General features: G+C 46.7%; 1 protein-coding gene across 1 annotated transcript in view; it reads right to left on the reverse strand.

Moving 5' to 3' along the window:
* LOC142468302 (contactin-4-like) overlaps window positions 1-10,854 on the reverse strand; it is a 115,856-nt gene extending 105,002 nt beyond the window's left edge. Inside the window, exon 1 of the mRNA XM_075574716.1 lies at window positions 10,705-10,854. The gene's annotated coding sequence lies outside the window, so the exon portion shown is untranslated. The remainder of the gene's footprint in view (window positions 1-10,704) is intronic.
* Between the last annotated feature and the right edge of the window lie 3,704 nt (window positions 10,855-14,558).

Consider the following 14,558-nt stretch of genomic DNA (forward strand, 5'->3'; position numbering starts at 1 on the left):
AGAACTTACAATGCATCTGATCTCAGACGCGCTATTAGAGAGGGTTGGGGTTCCTTACAAAGCAGCTGATCCTAGATGCACTATTAGAGAGGGGTTTGGTTCCTAACAATGCAACTGATCTCAGACGCGCTATTAGAGAGGGTTGGGGTTCCTTATAATGGATCTGATCTCAGACACACTATAAAAGAGGGATGGGGTTCCTTACAATGTATGGAATCACAGAGGCACTATTAGAAAGGTTTGTGGTCCCTTACAATGCGTCGGATCCTAGATGCACTAATAGAGAGGGTTGGGGCTCCTTACAATGCATTCGATCTCAGATGCTCTATTAGAGAGGGTTGGGGTTCCTTACCATGGATCTGATGTCAGACGCGCTATTAGAGAGGGTTGGGGTTCTGCAGAATTTCACAATATAATTATAGTGTTCCTTAACCAAAAAAAGGTTAAAAAAAACACTGGCCTCGGGCGTCAACACAGGGAGTTACAAGACGCACACATATTTAAGGGAATGTGTGACATTTATTGTTGCTGCCGTCCTTTGCTAATGATCTGGATCACATGGGAAAAAAATGCATTTCCTACATCTTTCAGATGCAAGCAAAAATAACGTTCTATTCTGTGCTGCGTCTGCATCTCGATCATCGCCAGATCTGTATCGCACACCTATAGACCTCCCTTTACTAGATGCAGCTGTCTCGTGTCCCACCACGTCCCCTCCCTCAGTAATCTTAGTATGCTGGTCTGTGCACCGCAGGCCATTATACCCAAACACAGCTGTGCCCATGTAGCAGAGTAATAAATAAATGTCGGTGGGGCTGACGGGCCATTTAAAGTGCTGCTCTGCCATTCCAACGCGTTCCTGAGGTCTACGAAAGCAGAAGGGTTAAACAGAAATTTAATTAAAGGCCAAGTATCTAGCCATGCCTGTGTCAGGTGTTAGATCAGGGAGTAGCCAACTCCTGTCCTCAAGGGCCACCAACAGGCCAGGTTTTATGGATATCCCTGCTTCAGCACAGGTGGCTCAATCAGTGGCTCAGTCGAGCCACTGATTGGGCCACCTGTGCTGAAGCAGGCATATCCATAAAACCTGTGCCACCTGTGCTGAAGCAGGGATATCCATAAAACCTGGCCTGTTGGTGGCCCTTGAGGACTGGAGTTGGCCACCCCTTGGATACATGCTAACGAGATTGTCACATTGTGACACTCCGGCTGTGCAGGACGCAGATTCTGAATGCCTGCCTTAGGGGAGCAGCTCAGGGATGTGTCGGCGCTGGCTTTTTATTACACAATTATTTATCTCCTTACACAGGGCTGGGAGGGGGAAGTCATTTTCTGCTTGAGAAAACTTGTGTTTCAATTCCGCCGAACTCCACACTTACAACAGGACATCATTATTAAGGAAAGAAATTAGCACGGACGGCTCGTGAAGAAGCCCTGTCACCGAATATTCCACAGGGACACATCCTCTCCTACCCGGAGAGATACTCCCATATGGGAGAGAGATTGTGTCCCACACCAACCTCCAGAGCCATCCACCCATTTTATTCAGCCAGAGATATAAATGCTTATGTTACGATATTCCAGTTATCTCTGCAGACACACCACTTTAACTATTTATAAAATGTTTTACCAGGAAGTAATACATTGAGCGTCACCTCTGGTTTTCAGGTTTTCCTGGGCACAGGGTTATGACAATACATGGTTACATTACAAGAACAGGTTTATACAGTCAGTTCACAGACATTTCATGGACAGATAGAGTTGGCAAATTGGGTACAGGGGATAAAGGGCTGGTGAGTTTCAGATCGAAATAGAGAAGCTTCAACATCACCAAACGGCAGCAAATGGCTCACACCCTTTGGCTGTGCCAAAGGCTGTCCGCCTTTCGGGCGATGTAGATGTAGATGTTTTCCTGGTAAAAGACTCAAATTTTAGACTCGTTAAAAAAAAAAGCCTGACATGGAAATGAAATGTTATCAAAGGGAGGCAGCTTGTCCCTGTGCCACGGAGCGTCAGAGAACAGAAATCCCCAATCCAGTGTGAGAGCACAAGGCAAAGTAACCGGTTCCCCCCGCAGACTCCGCTCTTTCACTTGATATACATCAGGGGTTAAGAGCGGAATAGCTGGGGAGGAAAGTGAAATGGTGAGAAGGTTAAAGACACGTTTCAGCCCTGAGCGCTCACAGCTCAGTATCCAAAGAAAAGCAGCTCAGTGTCTAAAGCGTGGAGGAGAAATTCCTGCATGTACCATACACAGACCCCACTGCTCTAACCAAGACTAACCCTATGCAAACCCACGGCATGAACCCTACATTTATCTGTACACTCCTAACCATACACTAACACTCACCTATATCACAATCCTAACCATACACTAACACTCACCTATATCACAATCCTAACCATACACTAACACTCACCTATATCACAATCCTAACCATACACTAACACTCACCTATATCACAATCCTAACCATACACTAACACTCACCTATATCACAATCCTAACCATACACTAACACTCACCTATATCACAATCCTAACCATACACTAACACTCACCTATATCACAATCCTAACCATACACTAACTCTCACCTATATCACAATCCTAACCATACACTAACACTCACCTATATCACAATCCTAACCAGTACAAATATGAAAACTATTGAAACTAACCCTAACCTTTACACCCATAATATTAATCCTAACACTAACCCAAATAGACCTGTACACCCATAATACGACCCCCTATCCTAATACTAACACAAAATGGTGCTGTACACCCATAACACTACCCCTATCCTAACACTAATCCCAAATGGTCATGTACACCCATAACACAACCCCTATCCTAACACTTACCCCAAATGTAGTTATAAAATGTTTCACCAGAAGTATTGTTAGACCTGTATGTTTTACTGTATTGTATTGTATGTCTTTATTTATATAGCGCCAAAAGTGTACTCAGCGCTTTATGTTAAAAATATGTTGGATAAAGATGTTCCGGTATCCCTCCTCACCCCCCACCCCCGCACTATTATTTTATATGATTTGCGATACGTGGTCCCCCCCCCAAAAAAAAAAAAATAAGGAAAAATGTATGTAAAGTTGTCATGCATACTATCACTAAAATACAAGTTTAATAAAATGTTTCCCCAGGAAATAATGCATTGAGAGTTACCTCTCGTTTACAAGTACGTCCTGGCCCTGTACACCCATAACATTCACCCTGACCCTAACCCAACTGTAAATGTTCACACCCTGCAGATTGTTGAGTACAGATGTGTGGTGTGGAGGATACCAAGTTGTGTCCAGTTTGTTAGCGTGTGAAAGTATAAGGGGGGGAGATGAGTACAGCCACTGTGGGGGCAGGGAACGCAGCCTCTGAGTGAGCAGGTGCAGGCTCTAAGCAAGGTGTACTTAAGTGTGCTCAGGCACTGAGTGTGTGTGTGGGGGACTCAGACTCAGAGTATGGAGTGGAGGTGTCTCAGAGTCTGAGTAGGGGGGTCTCAAGCTCTGAATAAGTGTGTATGTGTGGGGGGGGGGTCAAGCTCTGAGTAAGGGGAGGTGACTGGCTCTGAATGATTGGAGGTTTCAGGCTCTGAATAAGTGTCGATGGAGCTCAGGCTCTGAGGTGGTAGACTTAGACTCTGAGAAAAGGAGAGGGGACTCCGGCCCTGAGTGCAGGAGGGTATCAGGCCCTGAGTGCTGGAGGGATATCAGGCCCTGAGTGCTGGATGGGTATCAGGCCCTCAGTGCTTGAGGGGTATCAGGCCCTGAGTGCTGGAGGGGTATCAGGCCCTTGGTGCTGGAGGGGTATCAGGCCCTGAGTGCTGGAGGGGTATCAGGCCCTGAGTGCTGGAGGGGTATCAGGCCCTCAGTGCTGGAGGAGTATCAGGCCCTTAGTGCTGGAGGGGTATCAGGCCCTAAGTGCTGGAGGGGTATCAGGCCCTGAGTGCTGGAGGGATATCAGGCCCTGAGTGCGGGAGGGGTATCAGGCCCTGAGTGCTGGAGGGGTATCAGGCCCTGAGTGCTGGAGGGGTATCAGGCCCTGAGTGCTGGAGGGGTATCAGTCCCTGAGTGCTGGAGGGATATCAGGCCCTGAGTGCGGGAGGGGTATCAGGCCCTGAGTGCGGGAGGGGTATCAGGCCCTGAGTGCTGGAGGGGTATCAGGCCCCGAGTGCTGAAGGGGTATCTGGCCCTGAGTGCTGGATGGGTATCAGGCCCCGAGTGCTGGAGGGATATCAGGCCCCGAGTGCTGGAGGGGTATCAGGCCCCGAGTGCTGGATGGGTATCAGGCCCCGAGTGCTGGATGGGTATCAGGCCTTGAGTGCTGGAGGGGTATCAGACCGTGAGTGCTGGATAGGTATCAGGCCATGAGTGCTGGATGGGTATCAGGCCCTGAGTGCTGGATAGGTATCAGACCCCGAGTGCTGGATGGGTATCAGGCCCCGAGTGCTGGATGGGTATCAGGCCCCGAGTGCTGAAGGGGTATCAGGCCCTGAGTGCTGGATGGGTATCAGGACTTGAGTGCTGAAGGGGTATCAGGCCCCAAGTGCTGAAGGGGTATCAGGACCTGAGTGCTGGATGGGTATCAGGCCCCGAGTGCTGAAGGGGTATCAGGCCCTGAGTGCTGGAGGGGTATCAGACCCTGAGTGCTGGATGGGTATCAGGCCCTGAGTGTTGGATGGGTATCAGGCCTTGAGTGCGGGAGGGGTATCAGGCCCCGAGTGCTGGAGAGGTATCAGGCCCTGAGTGCTGGAGGGGTATCAGGCCCTGAGTGCTGGATGGGTATAAGGCCCTGAATGCTGGATAGGTATTAGGCCCTGAGTAAGGGGGGTGGTTGTAGGCTTGGGGCTGTGGGAGCTCAGGTTCCTGCCTCCCCCTTTGCCTCGTGTTGTCTGCAGTTCTTGTTGTCCGTTTGATTAATGAGACTCTCCGCAGGATTTGGCTCCTCCACATGAAATGGCTAAATTATAAACCTGGCAAACAATGTCATATCAGCCGCAATCTCCTTCAATCCCTGGGACTCTGCTCCAATTACCAGAGAGAGAAAGACCCAGCGTTTTCTGGCTGAGCGAGGAGAATCCGCAGGAAGGAAACGCACTGTTTGTGTTACTAGCAAATAAAGATGCAGAGTCTGCAAACACACAGGAGAGGTTTTGTGCCATCACGTCCCCATGTGTGGGAGACAATGGGCAGCACGAGGCACAGGGACAGCCAAACACTGACAGCAATTCATGCATCCAACTGCCTGACCTCACAGCAACACCGAGCCATGTGTCCCGCAAGTCCTGTTTACTCTGCGTGTCCTGTGCACGTGTGTCCTGCACATACCATGCACCATGCGTGTCCTGCACATACCATGCACCCTGCGTGTCCTGCACATAACCTGCACCCTACGTGTCCTGCACATGCCATGCACCCTGCGTGTCATGCACATACCATGCACTCTACGTGTCCTGCACACACAATGCACCCTGCGTGTCCTGCACATACCATGCACCCTGCGTGTCCTGCACATACCATGCACCCTGCGTGTCCTGCACATACCATGCACCCTGCGTGTCCTGCACACACAATACACCCTGCGTGTCCTGCACACGCATGTCCAGTGCAACGTGTGTCCTGCACATATAGTACCATGCACCCTGTATGTCCTGCACATACAGTGCCATGCACCCTGCGTGTCCTGCACATACCATGCACCCTGCGTGTCCTGCACATACAATTCAACCTGCGTGTCCTGCACATACAGTACCATGCACCCTGCGTGTCCTGCACCCCACGTGTCCTGCATGTTCTGTGCTTCTTGTTCCTAAGGCTCATTGTGAATACAGAACAAAACTTTCTTCCTGACCCTACACATTAATCATCAGCAGATCCCTGTGCAGATCCCTACTCCTGATTTACACACTCATCAGCAGATCCCTGTGCAGATCCCTACTCCTGATTTACACACTCATCAGCAGAGCATCAGAGGTTAGATATAGTTTGAAACACTCTATGTAATAGGTTGCACTTCGGATGAAGTAACAAGTACCGTGTGACAAAGGAATAGTCCATGGATCCCATCAGTCTGTGTCAGAGAAACCTGTCTCTGTATCCCAGGATCTCTGGCAACGTCAGTCTCTCTGTGACCACACGTCCCTTCTCTCTCTGTGACCATACGTCCCTTCTGTCTCTGTGACCATACGTCCCTTCTGTCTCTGTGACCACACGTCCCTTCTCTCTCTGTGACCATACGTACCTTCTGTCTCTGTGACACAGTCTGTGTGGCCATACGTCCCTTCTGTCTCTGTGACCATATGTCCCTTCTGTCTGTGTGACAGTCTGTGTGGTCATACGTCCCTTCTGTCTCTGTGACAGTCTGTGTGGCCATACGTCCCTTCTGTCTGTGTGACAGAGTCTGTGTGGTCACTTCTTTTTAGAGCTCGCTATGTTTCCTGAAATGATGCTTGTCACTAGGATGAGTCTCCAAGACAAACCAGGAGCGCGGGGACCACCACGGCCACCTCAGTATAAATGTCATTGATGTCACATTCATTCCTCGGTATGATGGAGGTTAGAGACTAAAAAAGCTGCATTATTCTAAAAACCAATGTCAGCAAAAGAAAAATGGGCAAGTGAGGAGTGCCACGTGTAAGGCACAGAGTCCCACGTGTAAGGCACAGAGTCCCACGTGTAAGGCACAGAGTCCCACGTGTAAGGCACAGAGTCTCACGTGTAAGGCACAGAGTCCCACGTGTTATTCACAGAGTACCACGTCTAAGGCACAGAGTCCCACGTGTAAGGCACAGAGTCCCACGTGTTATTCACAGAGTACCACGTGTAAGGCATATAGTCCCATGTGTAAGGCACAGAGTCCCACGTGTAAGGCACATAGTCCCACGTGTAAGGCACATAGTCCCACGTGTAAGGCCCACCGTCCCATATGCACTAAGTGGTACAATGCCAGAAGAAGATACCTTACAGCGCATTCGGGTGAATGAATTTGTTTGATAACTTATCACTTATTAGTAAACATTAGACAAACTATTTAATGTACCGCATGTACAAAGCATGTAGTGTTTCATGTATCGCATGCACGTGGTGTGGAGTCTTTCAGGTGTCACCTATACAAGGCGTGAAGTGTTTGAGATGTCTCATGTACAGGAAGTGGAGTGTTTCAGAGATCATGTGTACAAGACGTGGCGTGTTTCAGGAATCACGTGTACAAGACTGGGCGTGTTTCAGAGATCACGTGTACAAGATGTGGAATGTTTCAGGTATCACGTGTACAAGGCGTGGAGTGTTCCAGGTATCACGTGTACAAGGCGTGGAGTGTTCCAGGTATCACGTGTACAAGGCGTGGAGTGTTCCAGGTATCATGTGTACTAGATGCGGCTCGGGTATCACGTGTACAAGAAGTGGCTCGGGTATCATGTGTACAAGGCGTGGCGTGTTTCGGGTATCACGTGTACAAGGCATGAAGTGTTTCAGGTATAAGAGTAATGTTCCAGTACTGAATGTGTTCAGAAGACACACCCAGCAGGAAAGGGGTTAAAGGTTTAAAAGGTATCCAACCCGCTCTCTGACCCAAAACTAGAAGCAGGGAGCAGATCTGGGGGCGAATGAAACCTGCAGTGACAGAGGGTACATGTCTCAGAGTCCGTGTACTCATTGTGCAGACACATCATGTAATGAGATGGATTAAAACGCCACATCTGTGTGCGATATTGTTTCCCTTTCTTTCACAACTTCCCCACACTTCAGTGATTAACACATTTCTTACAAACGACACAGATGCGATTAAAATATCCCAAACCTGACAGCACAGCTCAGCATTATGGAAATTCACCAAACCGACCCTCACAGACACCCCGGAGGGAGAGAAAAGTGACACGCAGAGACAGAATCAAACCCCACCCACGCAAGGCTACGATTATAGTACCTGCGCACGCCCGCGCATGACGGAGCGCTTCGCCTCGCGCTCTCCTGCAGCCCCAGCGATCTGGGAACTTGGCTGCAGGAGATTGGGGAGGTGTGGCGGAGGCGTCACAAAGCTGGCTCGCCCTCATTGGCTGAACCGCTTCACATGACGCAGACGTCACGCGGCCGCGCTTGAAAGGACAACATTTTTGGTATTTTCAATTCGCAGTCGCGCCGTCGTGCACCGAGCGGCCTCATAGGTATTAGGCAATTTGTTATAACAAATTCGAACCGGCGCCTCAAAAAATTTCCAAATATGCTTATAGATGGTATTGGGAACCTTGTTAGGAAGTCCAATCAGCACCACAACACTACATTTGTAGAATTTTATTGTCTTTTAATTATTTTAAATAAATTAGCTTAACTGTTTTTCAGCCGTTTTTGTTTTTGGTGTAGTGTGGTTTTTGTTTGTCACATTTTGGTGTGCCAGTATTGTGTTATTTGTTCCTTTGTCTTGTCTGTCCTTTTCTAGCAGTATACACTATGATTTCTTCTTGTGTTTAATCCCGCATGTCCTGAGACACTTCTCTGTGGATCCACAAAGCCGATCCGGGTTGGACTTCCTAACAAGGTTCCCAATACCATCTATCAGCATATTTGGACATTTTTTGAGGCGCCGGTTCGTATTTGTTACATGTTATTGTGTTCTGATCTTGTTCGGTCAGTTTGACATCAGGCAGCCCTGCTCATATGTGTGAGTTTTCCTTACACTCTTGATCTTACTTAATCACTTGAGGTCACGTCACTTATTGTTTTATAGCGAAAGCACTTCCAGCACCTCCTTTTTTGTTGTATTAGGCAATTTGTGCTAGTCACGCGCTAGCACAATCGCGCTGACTATAAACTCAGCCTAACACGTCCCACACCCCTAACGCCACAAACTAAAGTCCAGCTGCTCTACATAGTATATACTGTACATACACACACACACATATATATATAAAAAATAGTAAGCGCAGCTCCATAGCGTGATACTGTAAAATAAGGTTTATTGGTGAAAGAATAAAAAATGCAACTCACAATGGTCACAAGAATTGTCCTCTTGTTTATACCCTTTTCCATCCCATCCCTTTTCCTTTTGTTTGTTGTATGTTGTGTGTCTTTGTCCTTATGTAGTTTGTTTTAGCTTAGGTTTACCATAACATTATCTTTTAAAAATATTTTTATTTTCACAATTGTTTGCTTTGTCCTTATTTAGTTTAATTTACCATCTTTATTGCCTCATATTAGCCCATATTCTATTGGCAAACACCTGGTTGTATCTATTTACACTGTGGTGCTGTACGAAACGTTTAGTAACAAACAAGAATAACTGAGTTTATTCCAGCTCCAGTCATACCAACACAGGCAATAGATACAGACAAACAACAGATACATACTATATACAGTAGCACAACTATTATACACATTCATATGCAGATATACACCAATAGCTACTACTAGGGTTGCCATATGTCCTGTATATACGGGATTGTCCCTTATTTCATGGATTTCTCCCGTTGTCCCGGAAAGGTCTGTCAGGACGAATAATTGTCCTGTATTTTATTGCCTTGACATGAGATGCCTGAACTTGTAATTACTGGAATGACATCAGCCAGGAAAACGTAATAGATTTCTACTTGAGTGTAATAGTTCCCTTTTCCGATAGATGTTGCTTAATTAAATTATTAAAATAATAAAGTTAAATAATAAAGTTATACCACTTCCGGGGTCATCTCATAATACCATGACCCCCACCCCTGCAGGCGTTACTTTCTCTCCCAATGCTACTCGTTAGTTCAGTACAAGAGTGACCATATTTTTACCAGGAATAATGACACGCTTGCTTTTCGCGCATGCGTGGGCGCCGACGCAACAAAAAAAACGGGATATTTGCTAAAATTTCATCACACCGGAACAAAGAACAAAAAAACGGGACATTTGGTCACCCTATTCAGTGCGCGTCTTTCCCCGTCCCGCCAAGAGCAGAGATAATAAAAACCAAAGAATATAGCGGTTATGCAGGAGATACCATTCAGCTCGAAGTGTTTGCAAATCATTCATCGCTCATTGTGACATCACACTTTCATCCTGAATTTTGGCGTCCCGTATTGTTAAAATGTAAATGTGGCGACTCTAGCTGCTACAAACGTGATGACAAATACACAGACAGATATTACAGACACAGGATGAAGAGCTGCTGGGTGTGTTAAACCTGAACTCATCAGATCCCATACCCAACTCTGTCTGTCTGTCTGATCTCTTGTCTGTTTGACAAATCTCCTGTCTATCTAATCTTCTGTCTAAAATCCTGTCTGTCTGATCTTCTGTCTGTCTGATCTTCTGTCTGTCTGATCTCCTGTCTGTCTGATCTCCTGTCTGTCTGATCTCCTGTCTGCCTGATCTCCTGTCTGTCTGATCTCCTGTCTGTCTGTCTGATTTTCGGTCTGTCTGATATACTGTCTAAAATCCTATTTGTCTGATCTTCTGTCTGTCTGATCCCCTGTCTGTCTGATCTCCTGTCTGTTTGATCTTCTGTCTGTTTGATCTTCTGTCTGTCTAATTTCCTGTTTGTATGTCTGTCTAAACTCCTGTCTGTCAGTCTAATCTGCTGTCTATCTGTCTAAACTCCTGTCTGTGCCCCCCCCCCCCCCTACCAATTGCCTCCTCTCCTATGATCATCCAGACACATGATGACGGGGAACATGACCCTCCCAGACACCCGAATTACATGCAGCTCCCCGGCCCTACCTGCAGTGTGTGGCTCCCGGAATCCCCAATCCTTCCCCAGCATCTCACACATGTGCAGCTCGGAGCTACAGTAGGCTTGGCCCTAACATTGAACGTCAGAGTAAATCCCTCCCTCTTACAGCTGAGAAGAGCAGTGGAGGGATAGGAAGATAGAGAGAGGGAGGAGGGAGATGTGGGGAGTATAGGGGAGAGGAGAAGAGGGGGAGAAGAGAGAGTGAGGGAGGGGGAGGAGAAGAGAGATAGAGAGAGGAGGGAGAAGAGAGATAGAGGGAGGAGGGAGAAGAGAGATAGAGGGAGGGAGGAGGGAGAAGAGAGAGAGGGAGGGGGGAGGGATAAGAGAGAGAGGGAGGGAGGAGGGATAAGAGAGACAGAGGGAAGGAGAAGGGAGATAGATGGAGGGTGGGGGGAGAAGAGAGATAGATGGAGGGAGAAGAGAGATAGAGGAGAGAGGGAGGAGAAGAGAGAGGGGGGAAGAGAGAGAGGGGAGGAGGAGAAGAGAGGGGGAGGACAAGAGAGAGGGGAGGACGAGGAGAAGAGCGGGGTGGGGGGGGGAGAAGAGGAGGGGAGAAGCGCAGGGGAGGAGGAGAAGAGCAGGGGGGGAGAAAAGAGGGGGAGCGAGGGGGAGGAGAAGAGAGAGGACAGAAGAGAGAGAGAGAGCGCGAGGGTGGAGAAGAGGGGGAGGAGAGAGAGGGGGAGGCGGAGACAGAAAGAAGGGGAGGATAGACATAGTAGAAGGAGAGAGAAAGAAGGGGGAGAGGGAGGAGAGAGAGGGGCAGGAGAAGATAGAGAGAGGGTGGAGAAGGAGGAGAAGAAGAGAGAGGGTGAGGGGAAGAGAAGAGGAGGGGGGAGAAGAGGGGGAGGGGGGAGGAGAGAGAGGGAAAGAGGGAGAAGTAGGGAGAGAGAGAAGAAGGGAGAGAATGAAGGAAAGAGAAGGAGTGGCAGAGGGAAGGAAGGAAAGAGAGAGTTGGAGGGAGATAGGAGGGAACAAGACATAGCAGGAAGGAGAAAGAGAGAGAAGGAGGGAGAGAGAGACAGAGGAAAGGAAAGGGAGAGAAGGAGGGAAGACGGATGGAGGGAAAGAGCAAGATGGAAGGAGCTAGAGAGAGAAGGGGGAGAATGAGAGAGATGGAGGAAGATTGAGAGAGGAAGGAGGTATATAGAGAAAAGGGTGTGAGAGAGAGAGTGAGAAGAAGGGAAGCAAAGAGAAAGTGGGAGAACACAGCAGATAATAAAAAGACAGATAGCTGATAAAATAGAAGTGAAGGGATAAAAAACAGAAAGCAAAGGGGAGATAAACAGAATGATATGAAAGGAGAGGTTATTAAAAAGAGACGATGCACAAGAGTCATTCTTTCTAAAGAGATAAGGTGCAGGCAGAGCCATGCAAGGTGAGGTGTATGTGAATGTATACACACATACACACACACACACACACACACACACACACACACACACACACACACACACACACACACACACACACACACACACACACACACACACACACACACACACCTGTTTCCCAGTCTCTCACACTTTGCATCCTATTAATTCACCCTACACAATAAAAGGATGAAGGGAGGGCCTCCTCCATGTAAGGTTTGTGCCTTTTCTCCTGTTCCTTTATGGTATGTCAGCCGCCTTATCTCTGAGGATTTCAATCTGATCTAAACTCACTGTCCTGACACGCTGCATAGATTGAGTAGGATCAGGCTGGGAATCCCTGAGCAAGACTCTGCTCTTTAATAACTGTGTGTATGTCTGTGACAGTATGTGACTATATGTGTCTGTGATAGTATGTGACTATATGTGTCTGTGACAGTATGTGACTATATGTGTCTGTGATAGTATGTGACTATATGTGTCTGTGATAGTATGTGACTATATGTGTCTGTGACAGTATGTGACTATATGTGTCTGTGATAGTATGTGACTATATGTGTCTGTGACAGTATGTGACTATATGTGTCTGTGACAGTATGTGACTATATGTGTCTGTGACAGTATGTGACTATATGTGTCTGTGATAGTATGTGACTATATGTGTCTGTGACAGTATGTGATTATATGTGTGCATCTGTGACCATATGTACATATGTGTGTGTCTGTGAGAAAATATAGATATATGTGTGTATAATTGTTGTATATATATAGGGACATTTGTGTGTGTCTTTAGTAGCTTTATACCTGTGAGTGTGTACATGACTCGGAAATAGTAAAGTTTGTGAGTGATTGAGTGAATAAATGGTTGGACATGTTTGTGTGTGACAGCAAGTCTGTGTGTGTATTATGTGGGTGGTGGTGTCCCTATGATATTAATTGATAGTCATTAACCCTCAGTCTCTTATTTATACATTAAAAGATGCTTACACTGAAAATTAATGAATATATTTTATTACAAACAAGTAAATGAATACACACACACATACATAACTAACACGAGAAAGATTACTCATCCAATGAAAAAGATACAATTGTAATTTTTTCAGCTATTTCAGGACTGCTTTGTGGACAGCTCCCTATACACACCAACACGAACTCTGCAAAGAAATCACACAGGCCAGAGGTAAAGCGAAGTATGTATGTATGTATGTATGTATGTACAGTATGTCTTTATTTATGTAGTGCCATTAATGAACATATCGCTTCACAGCACTAATACACGTGACAAACATATAAATAACAAATAATACAAATAACAGATAATGGGAAGAAGTGCTTCAGACATAAAAGTAACATTTATGAAAAGGAGTCCCTGCTCCGAAGATCTTACAATCCAATTGTAACAATGGTAAATGTGTTAACCCCAAAACTAGTGCTCAAGAGCCATAGGAACCATATGGAGTTCAAATTATAATGTCTATAACTAGGCGACCACGGTTATGCTGCTGTTTTAAATAATCTTCAGTCTCATATAGCGTTGTGGATCTGCATACAGGAAGGGGGTGAATATAGCAGGAGACGGAGATCGGGACCGACGGAGTGCTCACTAAAAAGTAAAATCACCCGGCATGAACCAACCCTACTGACCCGCAACCCTCCCTAATCCTAGTGTTACACACAGACACTGATCCCGGGCATATGGTTGAGTGCTCACTTTAGAATAGCTGACAGGTATGGAACAGCCGTGGATCCGATCGCCAAGCAAGTGTGCTCCAGCTGAAGTAGAATAAGGGAGAAAAAAAGCAGGGAATGCGGTGCACTGCTATCCGGTAAGTAAAAATTCAAAACCAAACGCAATCCATGAAATGCGGATATACACATATCCTAAGCGCAACCCTGACGCGTTTCGTTCCTTGCTGCGAACTTTGTCAAAGAGTGTTTGGCTAAGTCTCCAGGTAATCCTTAAACAGCTGTTACTGATCCCTGATAGGACCATCTCCTTCCAGGTGCATCCTATGCCGCACACACCTGAGGAATAATAAATATGACAAACTACAACTTCACGTTTTTTTCATGGATTGCATTGTGTTTTGAATTTTTACTCACTGGATAGCAGTGCATTGCATTCCCAGCTTTTTCTCTTACAATCTAATTGGTAGGAAGACTGTACAGAGACAGTAGGAGGGCGTTGTGGTAAGTGCGTCTGCAAGGAGCCAAGGTTTATGTATGAAGTGTAAAGTATCAGCTAATTGTGTATCAGGTTTTTGTTATTTAAAGCCCGTGTTTTTATCACTAGGCCCGCCCTCCTCTGTCAAGATGATGTTCTCTCGCCCTGCCAAGCTCAGTCATCTGCGGTGTGTGGCATCAAAGCATGTGTGTAACACACACACATGCATACACGCTGCTTAAAATAATTATTTGCCACTTTAATGCAGCAACCCCCATCAGAAACCAGAAATATGAAGATTTAG

The sequence above is a fragment of the Ascaphus truei genome, chromosome 17 (genome assembly GCF_040206685.1).
Source record: "Ascaphus truei isolate aAscTru1 chromosome 17, aAscTru1.hap1, whole genome shotgun sequence".
In the NCBI taxonomy this organism is placed as follows: Eukaryota; Metazoa; Chordata; class Amphibia; order Anura; family Ascaphidae; genus Ascaphus; species Ascaphus truei.